Raw genomic sequence first — 14,137 nt, 5'->3', positions numbered from 1 at the left:
TTATCTAATTTTGACAATTTTATGAGGAAATAATCACTCCTCTTTTTTCAAGTATAATCTCTCTGCTAAAGTTCTTAATCCCATTCTCTCCCTCAATCACATCTTCTTTCTTTAATCTTCATTGTCCTTCTCCTCTTCCTCCTCCTCCTCCTCCTCCTCCCCCTCTTCCTTCTTTTCCCCTCCCCCTCCCCGTCTTCATCCTCCTCCCCCTTCTCCTCCTCCTCTGTAGAAATGTGACTTCAGTTTGAGATTATGGGTATTGACAGTACATCCCTAACTCTTTGTTATGTGTTTGTATTCAATTCACCCTAAGAATCATCATCTTCTGAGCAGTTATCTAGGTCTTACAGCAAGCAAATAGATTCGTCTTCTTGGCAGCTTCTTAGTTCATACTCACTATCCATCACTACTCTCAAGTAACCCTTCGGAAAAATCCAATCAGTTCTCAGATAGAAAATAGGAGCTTTCAATGTAGTTGTCCTTTTTAGGATGCTGATAATTCTCTGTGACTGTTGTGTGAACAGATAAGTATGCCAGTCTCTACACAACTTGGTATTGGATGAATTTCTCCCAGTTTGCTGTCTTGTGCATTCCCTGAACCCTAATGTTCCTTATCAGAATTTAATCACATGGATAGGGATTTTGACAATGAACTTGGGTATTTTACTGTTACTTGTTTCTATAAAAGCTTTTCTGAGCTGTGGCCATGGCAACATTTAAGCCGCCATAAGCCCTTAACTGAAATCCATACTAGCTATGAAGCTTTCCATCTTCTCAATTTTTCAACTCCAAACACATCATGTATTTTCTGGTATTTTTAATGTATTAACAATTTTAATGATTTCTTCCTCTTCTTTTTCTTTTATCTTTAAAAAAATATTCTTTGCTATATGGAATGGCTTCCTGGGGAGGGATACTAGGGAAAGCTATGATCATGTTTAAAAAAGCTATGATCATGTTAAAAAAGACATTAATAAAAACATGTTTTAAGAAAGAACAATCACACTTGTATAATCCTATTTTTCTCTTCAGTGCAATTGATTTCCTCTGTGTCTTTAGAATTTCATTCTTGAACACCTCCTACCCATTCTGGTCTGGTCTTCTTCCCCTGGAGCACTTCGCTTCATGGGATAGCACCTATCTTTTCTCTGAACCTTCTGAAATAGGCTTTCCCAAGTATAAAGTTCTTCTCTTTTTCTATCACAATCATGGTCATTTCTTCCCAGAGTTCTCATTCTTTTCACCCCAGCAACCAATTCTTCCATCTTAGTGAGAATAAAATCCAGAACTGAATTTCCCCTTGTTGATTCCTCCTCTAAGTTTTGAAGGATGAAATTTGTAGTAAAGTCAATCAAGAAGTTATGAGCCAAACTGATTTTGGCATTGAGAGAGCTCCATTAGGGGTTTGGATAATTAAAGTCTCCCATCACTCCTATATCATGTCTCTGTTCCAGATTTATGATTTGTTTCCCAAAATCATAGGCTTCTCTTTCTGTCCAGGTGCTTTTTAAGTGTGTTATAATAACAAAGTCATTCTGTTTCTCCCTACTTTGACCTTCATCCAAATACTCTTTGCCATGTTTTCCCTGTCTGGTTACTGGTTGTCCTCAAATGGGAATACTTTCTTAGTGTTCAATGGAACTCCATTGCCACCCACATCCACCTACCCTCTTTATTTTGAATAAGGTATATTCATTTAGAGGCATAGCCCAGTCATGGATTTCATCCCACCAAGTTCCAGTGATACCTGGGAAGCAAAATTTAACTCCTTGTGGGAAGACCATTATTTCCTTTTGTTTCTTACCTAAACTTCAGATACTTGTGCATAGACATGTAAGACTCTGGGTCTTACCACTGACTCTTTTCTTGGATTTTTTTCCTCCTGTAAATTTCTGGGCATCTCCGCTGCTATTTCTTTTCCTCTTTTCATAGCTATAGCATCTATCTTGAGGGCTATCCAGGGATAGGGAACCTGGGACCTCAAGACCACATGTAGCCTTCTAGGTCTTTGGGTGTGGCCTTTTGGCTGAGTCCAAATTTTACAGAACAAATCCTTTTATTAAGGGGATTTGTTCTGTGAGGTTTGAATTCAGTCAAAGGGGGCACTTGAGGACCTAGAGGGCTCCATGTGGCCTGGAGGCCACAGGTTCCCCACCCCTGATAGTCTCCTCTCTACCCTATTCTTTTTATTTTAAAGCTCCTTTGATTAGATTTACAGGACACTTGACAGATACAATCAAGCCATTCTTTGGAATATTCTAGATTTACAGGACACTTGGCAGATACAATCTTACCAGCCATTCTTTGGAATATTCTGTCTCTGTTCAGGAATCTGTCATCCCTATATTGTAATCCATGTTCCAAAACTAAATGAGTAAATGAGAAAGTATTTATTAAGCATATACTATGTGTCAAGCCAGAGATACAAATAGTCAGTCCCTACTGAGTCTATTCCCTAATTGGGAGGAACAACATGTAGAAAGAAAGTTTACTTTCAGGGTAATTGCAAAGACTCTCCAAAGTCTTATGTGGAGCAACGGATTAGTTGGCCAAGCCTAGAAGGTCTTAGGTTATTTGGGCATTTAAGGTGACAGTGCCAAAGGACCATAGGGCACGAAAGGCAGATGAGAAAGCCTAGACATGCCTAGGAGACAGTAATAGGGCAAATGGTAGTTGTCTTTCTCATCAGAAGGGAGTGATGTCATTGATTTCTGTATAACCCAAGCCCTATGAGCAGTCAAGCAGCTTGGCCTAAAGGAAAAAGCAAGGTAAGAAAGAGTGCACTCCTGGTGGAGGCAATTCTCCCTACTGCCTAGATATCCAAGTTGGGTCCTGGGGTGGCCCAGGCTCGGAGAGGGAATGAGAGGAAAAATCCAGAAGGTTAAGACTCCCCTACTGAAACAGCCTCGTGTTCAGTACCTTTATGTCAGCATCAAAATCCTATTGTCTAGCATAATCTTCTTAGCTAACTATTCACTTCCCAAATTAGTTTTTCTGTTCTGCATCCCTTTCCTTTAATGGACAATAGTGAAGCAATTATGATCACCCTCACCCTAACCCCATGGGCTTCAGTTTCTTGCCTAGACTTTATGATTGTTTACAATCCTTCTTCAGGTCTTCCTGGATTTGTCATTTGTGCCCATATGAATCACCAGAAGTCCATAGTCATTATCTATTTTGCTAAGCCTTGGGAATTTTTTTTCTTGGACCCATGCCCTAAGGAAGACATTTCCATAATGTTACTATCATATTGAAAAAAAGCTGCCTCAGTCCCTCTGAGCAAAGAATCACAAACTTACTCTTTTCTTTATCTGAATCTTACTGGATAATCCCTTCCTTGATGACTTCTACTGTATGGTACCTTGGAAGAAAAACAGCTTCCTCCTCCTCAGAGCATCCAGTTCCCTCCTCTTCAGAAAGTCTCAGAACTGTTTTTAAGGTCTAATTGAATAGCGGTCCATTTCTTCCCCTTTCTCCTCTGTGTAACGCTTTTCCACTCTCCATTATCCTGATCAAAGGCGAGTCTCTCTTCTTCCTCATGTCCCTTTCCCCATCTTCCTTTAGGAACACGTCCTTCTTCCCAACAACGCGGAGCGTAAAGAAACGTTTTCCAAGTCCTGTCACTTCCCCAAGGAAGGAGATCAGCCTCCATTTGGAACACAGGAAACTCTCAATGGGCTGTGGCGGAAATGTAAACATTTCACATACAATGTAAGTGACTGCAAAATTTCTTCTGTTCTTCATAATAGTTGAGACATTCAATCTTACTTTATTTTACTACTTATGGGTGTTTTTACCTCAACCCTTGGCACCTGGTTAAATTTTTTACAACCAATTATTACCTCTTGATAACTTGGCAACCCCACTCAACTTCCTTTCTTAATTTGCAACAACACCAGCATGCCCACCACCCTTCAGACTTGTACCATCCTCTTTTCTACTGCACCATTTTGCCCTACTCACCAATTCACTTTGCCAGTTTTCTTAACCCTCTAATTATGCCACTCAATCTTTTCTTACTTACCTTGACTTGTCATGCCAGTTGCCTTCTCCTCTTTCTTGAGTTTATCTCAAGCTCTACTCCCTTGTCCTTCTCGAATGTTCTTCACACTTTGCTATAATTGTCCAATTGTCTTTGGTCCTGCTTCCTCTTTCAACTTGGTAGTAGAATCTGGGATAGTATTTAGGTTCCCCTTCAATTTTCTCTTAATTTCCCTCAAATTTTGCCAAATTTGTCCTCATCAGATTCAACTTCTTATCTTTTTTTCACTAATCCAAGCCCTTGCAAGTCAACTACATGACTCTATTCATCTTTTCTAAGCTAAATCCTTCTCTGTTCTGCTCTTTTCCCTAAAACTTTCTGATCCAGAAGCCAGATGTAGTGACCCTTTTTTCACTCAGGCTGTATTATTAATTCTGTCCCCTTCACAGGCTATAATCAAATCTTGAGCATTAGAACACAGTGGTCAACTGCGATCCATTGTCCAGTACAGCAGTCCAGCTCACACTCCCAATATTTACTTTAGACCTTTCTATATGAGTTCCTACAAGTCCAGATCAGATGGACCCATAGGCAACATAGATGATGGTGAGGTCAGGCTTGCAGTTTTCAGGGCCTGCAATGATCTTCATTCCAGGACCCATATCTATTTTTGTATGTTACTTTCTGACTTTGAACCTTTTTGCACACCAAGTCTGTATTCCTTTTCATCACACACATTACTCATGTGTCCATTCAGGACATTTGTAACAGAATATGACTAAACTTTGTTGCCTGCATTCTGTCCCTGCTTTTCTGCTCTTAGGCCACTTTGGCTTCTGTTACCAAAATCTCTTCTCTTTCTAGTAATGGTGACCCTGCCTATTATACTATCTTCCAAAAGACCAGACTGGGTTCCCCATGTAGACCTGGTGGTCCTGTGTATCTCTCACTTTGTCTTAGTGACCCTTGCTTGGGAAAATGTCTCGGATTCCCAGGAGATTCTCCAGCTTATAGACTATTTTTTTCTTTACAAGATCAGTTGTATCAGTTCAGAGTGCCAAAGGTGCTGTTTATCTCTCTCGTATAGCTGCAGTGGTAGCAATAGTAAGAGGTCACTTAGCATAGTATCTGGTACATAGTAAGTGCTTAATAAATACTTATTAACCTAACTTATGGCTATACTGTCCTCCTGAGAATTTATTCCCTCTAGACAGGGCACCTTTGATTGTGGTCCTCAGGAGCAGCTTCTCTGATACTAACATGAAATCAGTGATCTCCTGTCCCTCTTATTAGGAGGTAATTAGGAATATTTCAAAAGTTTCATCATAGTTCCTGCATCATCAAATAACATAGTCTCTGAGTTCTATACTTTCAGTACACGTACCATGTCATAGACCAGTCCCCTTAGGCTTTTCAACAACTACCAGCACTTCTCTGCTTAAGTCCCACTGTATCACATCTTATATATTAAATCAGCACTATGGAAGGGAGGGAAGGGGGAAAAAGAACAACGTAAAAAGTGCACAGCCAAGAACAAAAGAAAACTTACAAGGAAGCAAAGAAAAGATGGACAGCTCTCAACATAATGCATAAGAGAGCATTCAAAATATACAGGCTTAAAAGATGGACAGCTCTCAACATAATGCATAAGAGAGCATTCAAAATATACAGGCTTTCTCGAAATGGAAATTTATTGGTATGTATTTTGAATCTTCTCTTACATTTTGCTGTGCATATGGTGATGCTCCTTTTTTTCTTATTTTGTATTTGTTTCAATATTTAAGTTTATAATATGTTTCTTTTTTCTTTTCTCATTGTGTATTTAAGTTTTAGTATTTAAGTCTAAAATAAATTTTACAAAAGAAAAAGTAAAAAAAAATCAGTGCCATGTTCCTACCAAGATGCAAAAAGTGCATTTGTTGGTCAAGATTTCTTCCCAGAAAAGGACCACAGTTTTCCATTTGAGCACCTTGCATTAAGGATAGTACCTTCCACTGTGGTGTGTGGGATCAAAGCTCAGTATCATGCACTGGGGAGTATGGGCACCTATCATAATCTGGCCCCGGTACAATTAGACCTTAAAGACAGAGATTTGGGATGTCCTGAAAATGAGGGACTTGATACTCTGAGAAGGGCTTTTCCTCCAAGGAATGACATAGGAGAGCCACAGAAGCTTCAGGTGAGAGATCATCCAGTAAGAGTTAGGAGAAGAAGAGGAATAGAGTTGGTGATTCCCTGTTCAGGTGCTTGGGCAGCAACTTCTCAACTTGATACCAACAATGGCACAGTCTGTTGTCATCTTAGGGTATGTATTCAAGACAAAACAACCTCCCTTGTTTTTCAAAAAGATGTCTACCCACTCACTTCTAGTGATTCACGTGGGCACAAATGACAAGTCACTGTTGTTGTTTTAGGCCACCAGGATTTGTGGTCTATTATTGGGCAACCAATAGCTGGATGTTCCTAATCCCATCAAAGAGAACCTCTTTGTACTTCACAAAGGGATAAAAGGGCTAGATGGGTTTTTGGACTTCCTTTAACTCCTCTAAACTGGGCTCTTTAGGTGATTACATCAACAGGCAAGGAGGAAACTCCCCTTGTTCCCCTCACCCCCCAAAAAGAATTCTGACTTCATTTTGCCTTCCCTAGCCCAGTCTCTTACTCTTTGCCCCATCAATCAATCAAAAAACTTTTTTATTCAGCACCTACTACTGCCAGGCTGATATGCCCTGGGGATAAAAATAGAAAAGTGTGATGTCACTACCCCCATGAAGCTTGCATCTCAGTAGGGTAATACAGCTTATTCACTGATAAATATACGTAGCTATATTCAAAATAAATGCAGGTGATGGAGGTGAGGCAGTAACAATTAAGATTATCAGAAAAGATCTCTTAAAGGAGGCAGTGCTTGAGTAGAGCCTTGGAGGGCACACTATGTGAAAAGGCTTCTATTTAGTGGATTGAAATTAGTAGAATTGCTTTGGGGTGCTTATTGAAGGTCTATATAACTCAGCTACTTTATGTGAATGTAATAAGGACTAGAAATTGGGATTTTTATCACCACAGCTTTACCTAAAAGAAATACTTAGGACAAAGAGTCTTTGTTTCGTGATAGCTCACTTTATGCATCTAGTCACCAAGATCACTGAAAAGTCCTGAAGAAAATCTGTATTCCAGTTAACATGTGGGTGACAGACAGCCAGCCTTTAAGGGATTATGTCAATTTAGAGCATTTAATTTTTAGTTAAATAAAGGAAAACTTTGAGATTTCCAGCCAAAAGGAACAAGATGTACCACAGTGACTCATACATACACTTGCCCATCTTGTGTATTTATTTCCCTTCACACATTTTATGTAGAAAATTTTAAAAAAAGTTTTGTTAATTTTTTCCCATATAACCTGGCCTTACTTTCATTGCCAATTTTGAAAAAAAAAAAAAAAAACAACGGCTGCTTCCAACAGTACTTTAGAAGCATAAATGCGCTTTGCGCTAGAGTACTGGACCAGGTGGATAAAGGGTTAAATTGAGTAATAGATTACTTTGCACTGATTACTTTGACTAAAAGGCATTCAGCTGCCCTTGCCCCTCTCCCCACTTATTTCTGCCTACTTCAAGTTCTAAATCTTTCTGAAAGTCAGATTCCAACTAACCCTTGTAGCTTTATCTCATACTGTTCCCCTTCTCTCACAGAAAACTCTCCTGAGTTAGGCTAACAATCCTGTCTGCTTTGTTGTGCTTTTGACCTCTTTCCCTATCCCTGAAAAGCCCTCACTTTTTCTTCCTCTTCATACTTCAGACTTCCACCTTCAGACTTCACAAGCCAAGTCAGTTGCCAACTCCTCCACCATGTAGCTTCCTTGAGTTACCTATTCACTCTCTTGAGTTCTCTCTCCTAATTTGTATTCCTAATGTATTTATCATCCTATTTTGCATTATGGCTAGATGCTGGCCTATCTTATCTTCCCCATTAGATTATAAGTAAGTACCTTGAGGGCAGGAGTTCTATTTATGTTTTTCTCAAAGATTATGACACTGCCTTGCATGTAAGTGGTACTTAAAATATTTCTTATTGGGAAGAAAAAATGTCAGGAAATCTAGAAATTAGTTAATGTTTCTAACAGTTTCTGTATAATCCATAGGTTCCCAAAGTGGGCGATACCATCTCCTGGGGGGCACTGGAACAATCCAGGGGGCAGTAGTAGCCTCGGGTATGGTTGTGGAATATTGAATAAAAATAAGGGGGTGGTGGAAGCTTAAGGAAAGAAAAGAAGAAAATTTTGAAAAAATCATTTGTACATGTCTCATCTGTTGTGCAACAGAGTTAAATGCATAGTGATGACATTATTTTCCAAATAAACACACAGAATACAAGTTATAACTGATCAATGGTCAAGTCTGCCAACAGGTCTTAAGAAGCAAGTGTTGGCCCCTGAGCCTGTAGCTCATTGTCAGGAAGTCCAGCATATATCAGCAGGAATATCTCCATGTAATGACTTGTTTAAATATAATACTATATGGTTACATGATGTAATATTGCATCATAAAAATTTCAATGCAGGAAAAGCCCCACAAATTTACAGTAAATTATTAAATTTAAAATGCATCATTGTTTTTTGAAATGATGCAAATTAAAAAAAAACATTAAAGAAAGTTGATTTCCAGAGGGCACTGAGTAATTTTTTTTAAGAGGGGGCAGTAGACCAAATGAATTTGGGAGTCTCTAGTATAATCAGGAACATGTCTATGCTTTAGTGAGAATGTCAGAGTGATGAGATCTTTATATATATATATACATATATATATTTTTGTATTTATTGATTTTATATTTATGCTACATGTATATTTCATATGTATTCATTGTCTTCTTTGTTAGAATGTAAGCTCATTGTTAATAGGGATTCTGCCATTCTTTGTACTTTTATTCTAGGCACTTAGCATGATACTTTGCACATAGTAGGTCCTTAATAAATGCTTGTGATTGATGGCTTAAATCAATTGATCCATTGTGTTTGTGCATCAGAACCCTAATGCTGGAGGGATTCTCTTAATTCGAGCTATTTATTTTCCAATGAAAAGTCATGGGGGAAAATAGAGGAAAATAACATGAATAAATGCAGTAATCCCTATGAGTACGTAGAAGATACTTTTGTCTGGAAAAATTGATTAGAGCAAATTTAGCATTTAATAAGGGATTATTTGTTATATCACAACATTGTGATGTTACCTTGAAGAGGGGAGGGAGGGAGTGGGCAGAATTACCCAACAAAATGTGAAATTCATTACGCTCTAAACTTGCAAGGTATCAAATTATTATCAAATCTCAAAAGTATTAGTTTTGGGCTTTACAGCAGGAGATTGTGGTTTTGCTCTCTTATCTGTGTTGTGTCCATCTGTTGAGCCTGGGAGGAACTTAGTTTGATTCATTTTTAATTTAGAAACCATGTTTTCAAAAATAAATCTAAATGTGCACTTGGCAGTGCTGATTACACTGCTAGACAAACAAGAAACAAACTTGCCCACTTACCAAAATTCTAGGTTTGCACATAAAGTGCTGGATGGCACCACTTTGAAAATTGACTTTTGATTTGAAATTCTTGTCATATTCTGAACTAATTAGAGACTGACGTGTGTTTATGTATGTTTTAATGGAAAGAGCCATTCTTTTGCATGTTGGTGACTCAGATGCTAATGATTTTTTCAGAAGCCACATGTTTACAAATATTTCTTTGACCTTAACCAGATACTCTTAGTGGTTTTCTTATTTTGAGGACTGCCTTCTTGGTGATGTTAAGTCATAGAACTGTGGAACAAGTAAAAATGTACTATAAAACATTTGGGTGCATAGTGAGTGTCAACTGAGACCCCAGGAAGCTTCCTATGTAAGATAATAGGTTCTACTTTAGAGTCAATTAATCAACATGTTTATTAAGGCACTGGAGATACAACAACAAAAGGGGAACAATCCCTTTACTCAAAGAGCTTACATTCTACTAAAGGCAGACAGCTTATACAATTATAATTATGCACAAAATAAATGCAAAGTTATTTCAATTAGGGACCCTACTACTTGAGGGGATCTGTAAAGGCATCATGTGAGAAGTGGTGCCTGAGCCAAGCTTTGGAGGCAACTAAGGATTCTAAGAGACGGTGGTAAAAGAATAAATGCTTTTCAGTCATGGACTGCTGTGTGCAAAGTTATGGAGCAAAAACTTCTAATGGTGTATGTATGTGGGGAACAGCAAGGAAGCTAGTTCATCTGAGTTTTAGAGTACTTGAAAAATAATGCTATATAAAAATCCTCAAAGGCTTAAAATGTTAAACAAAGGCATTTATATCTGATCCTAGAGGTAATGGGGGGCCATGGGAGATTATTGGGTAGGGGAGTAAGTAACATGATCAGATCTGTGCTTTAGGACTCTCACTGGCAGATGTATGGAGGATGGAATGGAGAGGAGAGAGGCTGGAAGCAAGGAAAACAATTAGAAGGGTATCGCAACAATTTAGGCCAAAGGTGATGAGGCCCAGAACTAAGGCAGTGGTTATATGAGTGGAAACAAGGGGCAAGTTGAAGAAGATGTTGTAGAGGTATAAGTGACAAAGTTTGGTGATCTGTTAACTATGTACAATAAAGGAGAGTGATGAGGTTGTGAACCTGAGCCAATGGAAGAGTAGTGCCCTCCAGAGAAAACAAAAATTTTGTAAGGATTTGGTTGGGAATACAGTGAGCTCTCTTTGAGACATTTCAGTTTGAGATGCTTGTAGGACATCTAATTTGACATGCTACTAGGTAGTAGATGATGACTAGTACAGGAGGTGACAAGAAAGACTAGAACTACATATATAGGTCTGAGAGCCATATGTATAGAGATATAATTGAACCAATGGGAATCTAGATAGTGTAGAGCAGTGATACCAAACTCAAATAGAAACAGGGGCCACTAAACCATACATAAGGATCCCTGTGGCCCACATATCGACTTAGAAACCCACAATCAACCTTATCTATGTTCTACTGTATTTTTGTTTATTATGTCATATATTTCCTAATTATACTTTAATCTGATTTGGGCCAACACTGGCTATTATGTGGCCAGTGGGCTGCATGTTTGTCACTGCTGTTACAGAGGAATAAGAGAGGACCTAGTACATAGGCTTACGTTACCCGTATTTTTAGAGGATGTGACATGAATGATGATCCAACAAAGACTGAGGACTGTTCAGAGAACAATATCAGAGAGTATCAAGGAAGAAAAGATAATCAACAGTGACAAATGCTGCTCTGAACTCAAGAATGATAAGGATTAAGAAAAGCCCTAGAGAGACGACAGGGGACAGAATCACTGGCACATGTGAAGAGGTTGGCCTTGTTTGGTTGGTTGGTTGGTTGGTTGATGTCCTTTGTTCTCAGAGTACCCAAATGGCATCACTATGTTGGGCTTAAGGTACGGTGTGTATGACTGTGGCTGATCAAACCAATATGAGTTCAGAAGGCTCTACCCCAAGTTGGGTACAAATAGTCCATATGAATATTGGGAACAGAGATATCTCTAAATTTGCACATCTTACATTTGTTTTGAGCTACTGCAATTTTGCTTTGCTCATAGAGCACATCACTTTCTTTGATGCTGAAATGCCATGCTCAGTGGTCCTGGTAGAGAGGCTGGTCTTGAAGAGCAGAAGGACCACATCATTATCAAAGACTAGTGGAAAGGAGGAGAGAGGGGGAGATGATTTTGAGGGGTTTTGAGATAGAGAGTTGTGGCAAGGAGGAAGCATATATCAAACGATCTCAGTGAACCATGAGCTTCTCTTCTGAACAGAGGAGAGAGAGAGATGGTATGGGAGACTTGAGAGGAGAAGAGGTTCAGAACAGTTACAGCTTGAAATTCTCATCTTGGTAGCAGTGTTCACAATGCAAGTGTATCATTGTCAAAACACTTCATCCTTTAAAAAAGAAAGAAAGGGAAAAGGACCCTTTGGAAGCAATTCTAACCAATTTCAGTTCACACTGGTGACAACATGCTGTGGAGCTCATCTTTTGGGAGATAGAGTCTGGTAAAGTTTGGGCATTAATTGAGAATCTCTCTTTGCCCTGAGTATTGTAAGAGTACAAGTTTTTTTCATGGAATGATTCATCTCTATACATTCTATAGATTTTCCAGGAATATTAGGAATACAGTGTTTTTTCAAGGTCTAAAATGATCACTAATATGAAATCTCATAGGAGGCAGCAAAGCATAGTGGAAAAAATAGAGGCTTCTCATCTCCTCCAGCCATTGAAACTGCTCTCTCCAGAGTGACCAATGATCTCTTCATTGCCAAGTCAAATGGCCCTTTTTCAATCCTCATTCTTCTTTACCTCTCTGTAGCCTTTGACACGGTTCTATCACCTTCTTCTCTTTGATACTCTCTTCTGTCTAGGTTATCAGAATACCACTCTCTCCTGGTTCTCTTCCTCCCTATTAGACTGCTCCTTGCCAGGTTCTTTTGCCAGATCCTCATCAAGTTCCCACCCTCCAATCATAGATATTCCACAAAATTCTGTCTTGGACCCTTTTTTCTTCCTTTATATTACTTCACTTGGTGAAACTTCTATGGATTTAATTCCCATCTCTATGCTGATGATTTTCAAACCTACCTATCTACTGGCTTTCAGACACCTTGAAACTCAACACATCCAAACTGAACTCCCAACTTCTCTACTTGTGGCAAGGGCAACACCATCCCATCCTACTAGTTCTTCAGGCCCACAGCCTGGTTGTCATCCTCATCTACTTACTATCTCTTATCCACCATATCCAATCTTGGCCAATCTGTTGATTTCAACTGTGCAACGTTTCTCAAACACTTCTCTCCTCTGATACTGCCACCACCCTAGTGCAGGTCCTCATTATCTCCTACCTTCACTATTGCAATAGCATGCTGGTGTGTCTGCCTGCCTCAAGTCTCACCTATGTCACTCTTTCTCCTCCACTCAATAAATTCCAGTGGCTCCCCATTGCCTCTAGGATAAAATTTAAAAAAAAAAACCCTCATTTGGCATTCGAAGCTATTTATAACCAAACCCATTCATCCCCACATAACACCTTTTTAGACTTCTTAATCGTTACTCCCCACCACATAGTTTTTGACCTAGTGACACTGGCCTTCTGGATATTCTACAAAAAAGACACACACTCTCTCTCTTCACTCTGGGCATTCTCTCTGGCTGTGCCCCATGCCTGGACTGTTGTCCCTCCTCATCTCCACCTAATGATTTTTCTGACTTTAAGTACTAACTAAAATCTCATTTTCTACAGGAAGCTTTTCCCCAACCTCCCTTGATTCTAGTGTCACCCCTCCTCTGCTGATTATTCTTATTTAATTCTGTATATAGCTTGCTTTGTATATATGCTTGTTGTCTCCCCCATTAGATTGTGAGCTTTTAAGAGCAGAGAACATCTTTTATCTCCTTTTGTATTCCAAGCAGTTAGCACAGTGCCTGATACTGAGTAGGTGCTTAATAAATGTTTATCATTATCGTTAACTGTGTATTGAATCATGAATCAGGTGACTTTGGTTCTGGTCCTAATTCTACCCTATGTGACCTTGAGAAAGTCATTTACTCTCTTTTGGCCTCTTCTTTAAAATGGGAGAGATGAATTAGAGGATCTATAAGATACTTTCTGCTCTAAAATCCTACCATTTTTTCCCCTCTCAAGAAATGAAAAGAAAAAACAGAAAGATTTGATTCAATATGAAAGTCTTTCTTAGATATATTATAGTACTGTTGTTTTTGATACTTTCATAGGCAATCAATTATTATTGTGTATAGTGTGTATTTTTGGTTTTGTTTTGCTATATTTTAAAAATTCTCACTAGAAATTGAAGTGGATGCCTCCTCGTAGATTTCACACATGCTGTGACTAATAATTGGTCCCAAATAACTTGAAAAATGTTCATTGCATATAGAAGTGAAAAATGAGTGAATGAATAAATTTTTAAACTCATCTAAATCTACATGTGTGCTAAATGTAAAATTAGACATTGAATTAAAATGTTATTTTAAATAAACAGAAAAAAGTTTATGCTAAAAATTGGTGAATTTAAATATAATAATTTGGGTTTAGATTGTTCTGTGTAACCCTCAAGAGCATTTTATATGTATTATCAT

The 14,137-nt window shown here is 38.6% G+C and overlaps 1 protein-coding gene across 1 annotated transcript in view; it reads left to right on the top strand.

Annotated features, from left to right (window-relative positions):
* Nucleotides 1-14,137, top strand: part of LRRIQ1 (leucine rich repeats and IQ motif containing 1) — a 253,197-nt gene that overhangs the window by 238,374 nt on the left and 686 nt on the right. The window lies entirely within an intron of this gene.

Source organism: Trichosurus vulpecula, chromosome 5 (assembly GCF_011100635.1).
Source record: "Trichosurus vulpecula isolate mTriVul1 chromosome 5, mTriVul1.pri, whole genome shotgun sequence".
Lineage (NCBI taxonomy): Eukaryota > Metazoa > Chordata > Mammalia > Diprotodontia > Phalangeridae > Trichosurus > Trichosurus vulpecula.
This window is presented reverse-complemented; position numbering and strand designations above follow the sequence as displayed.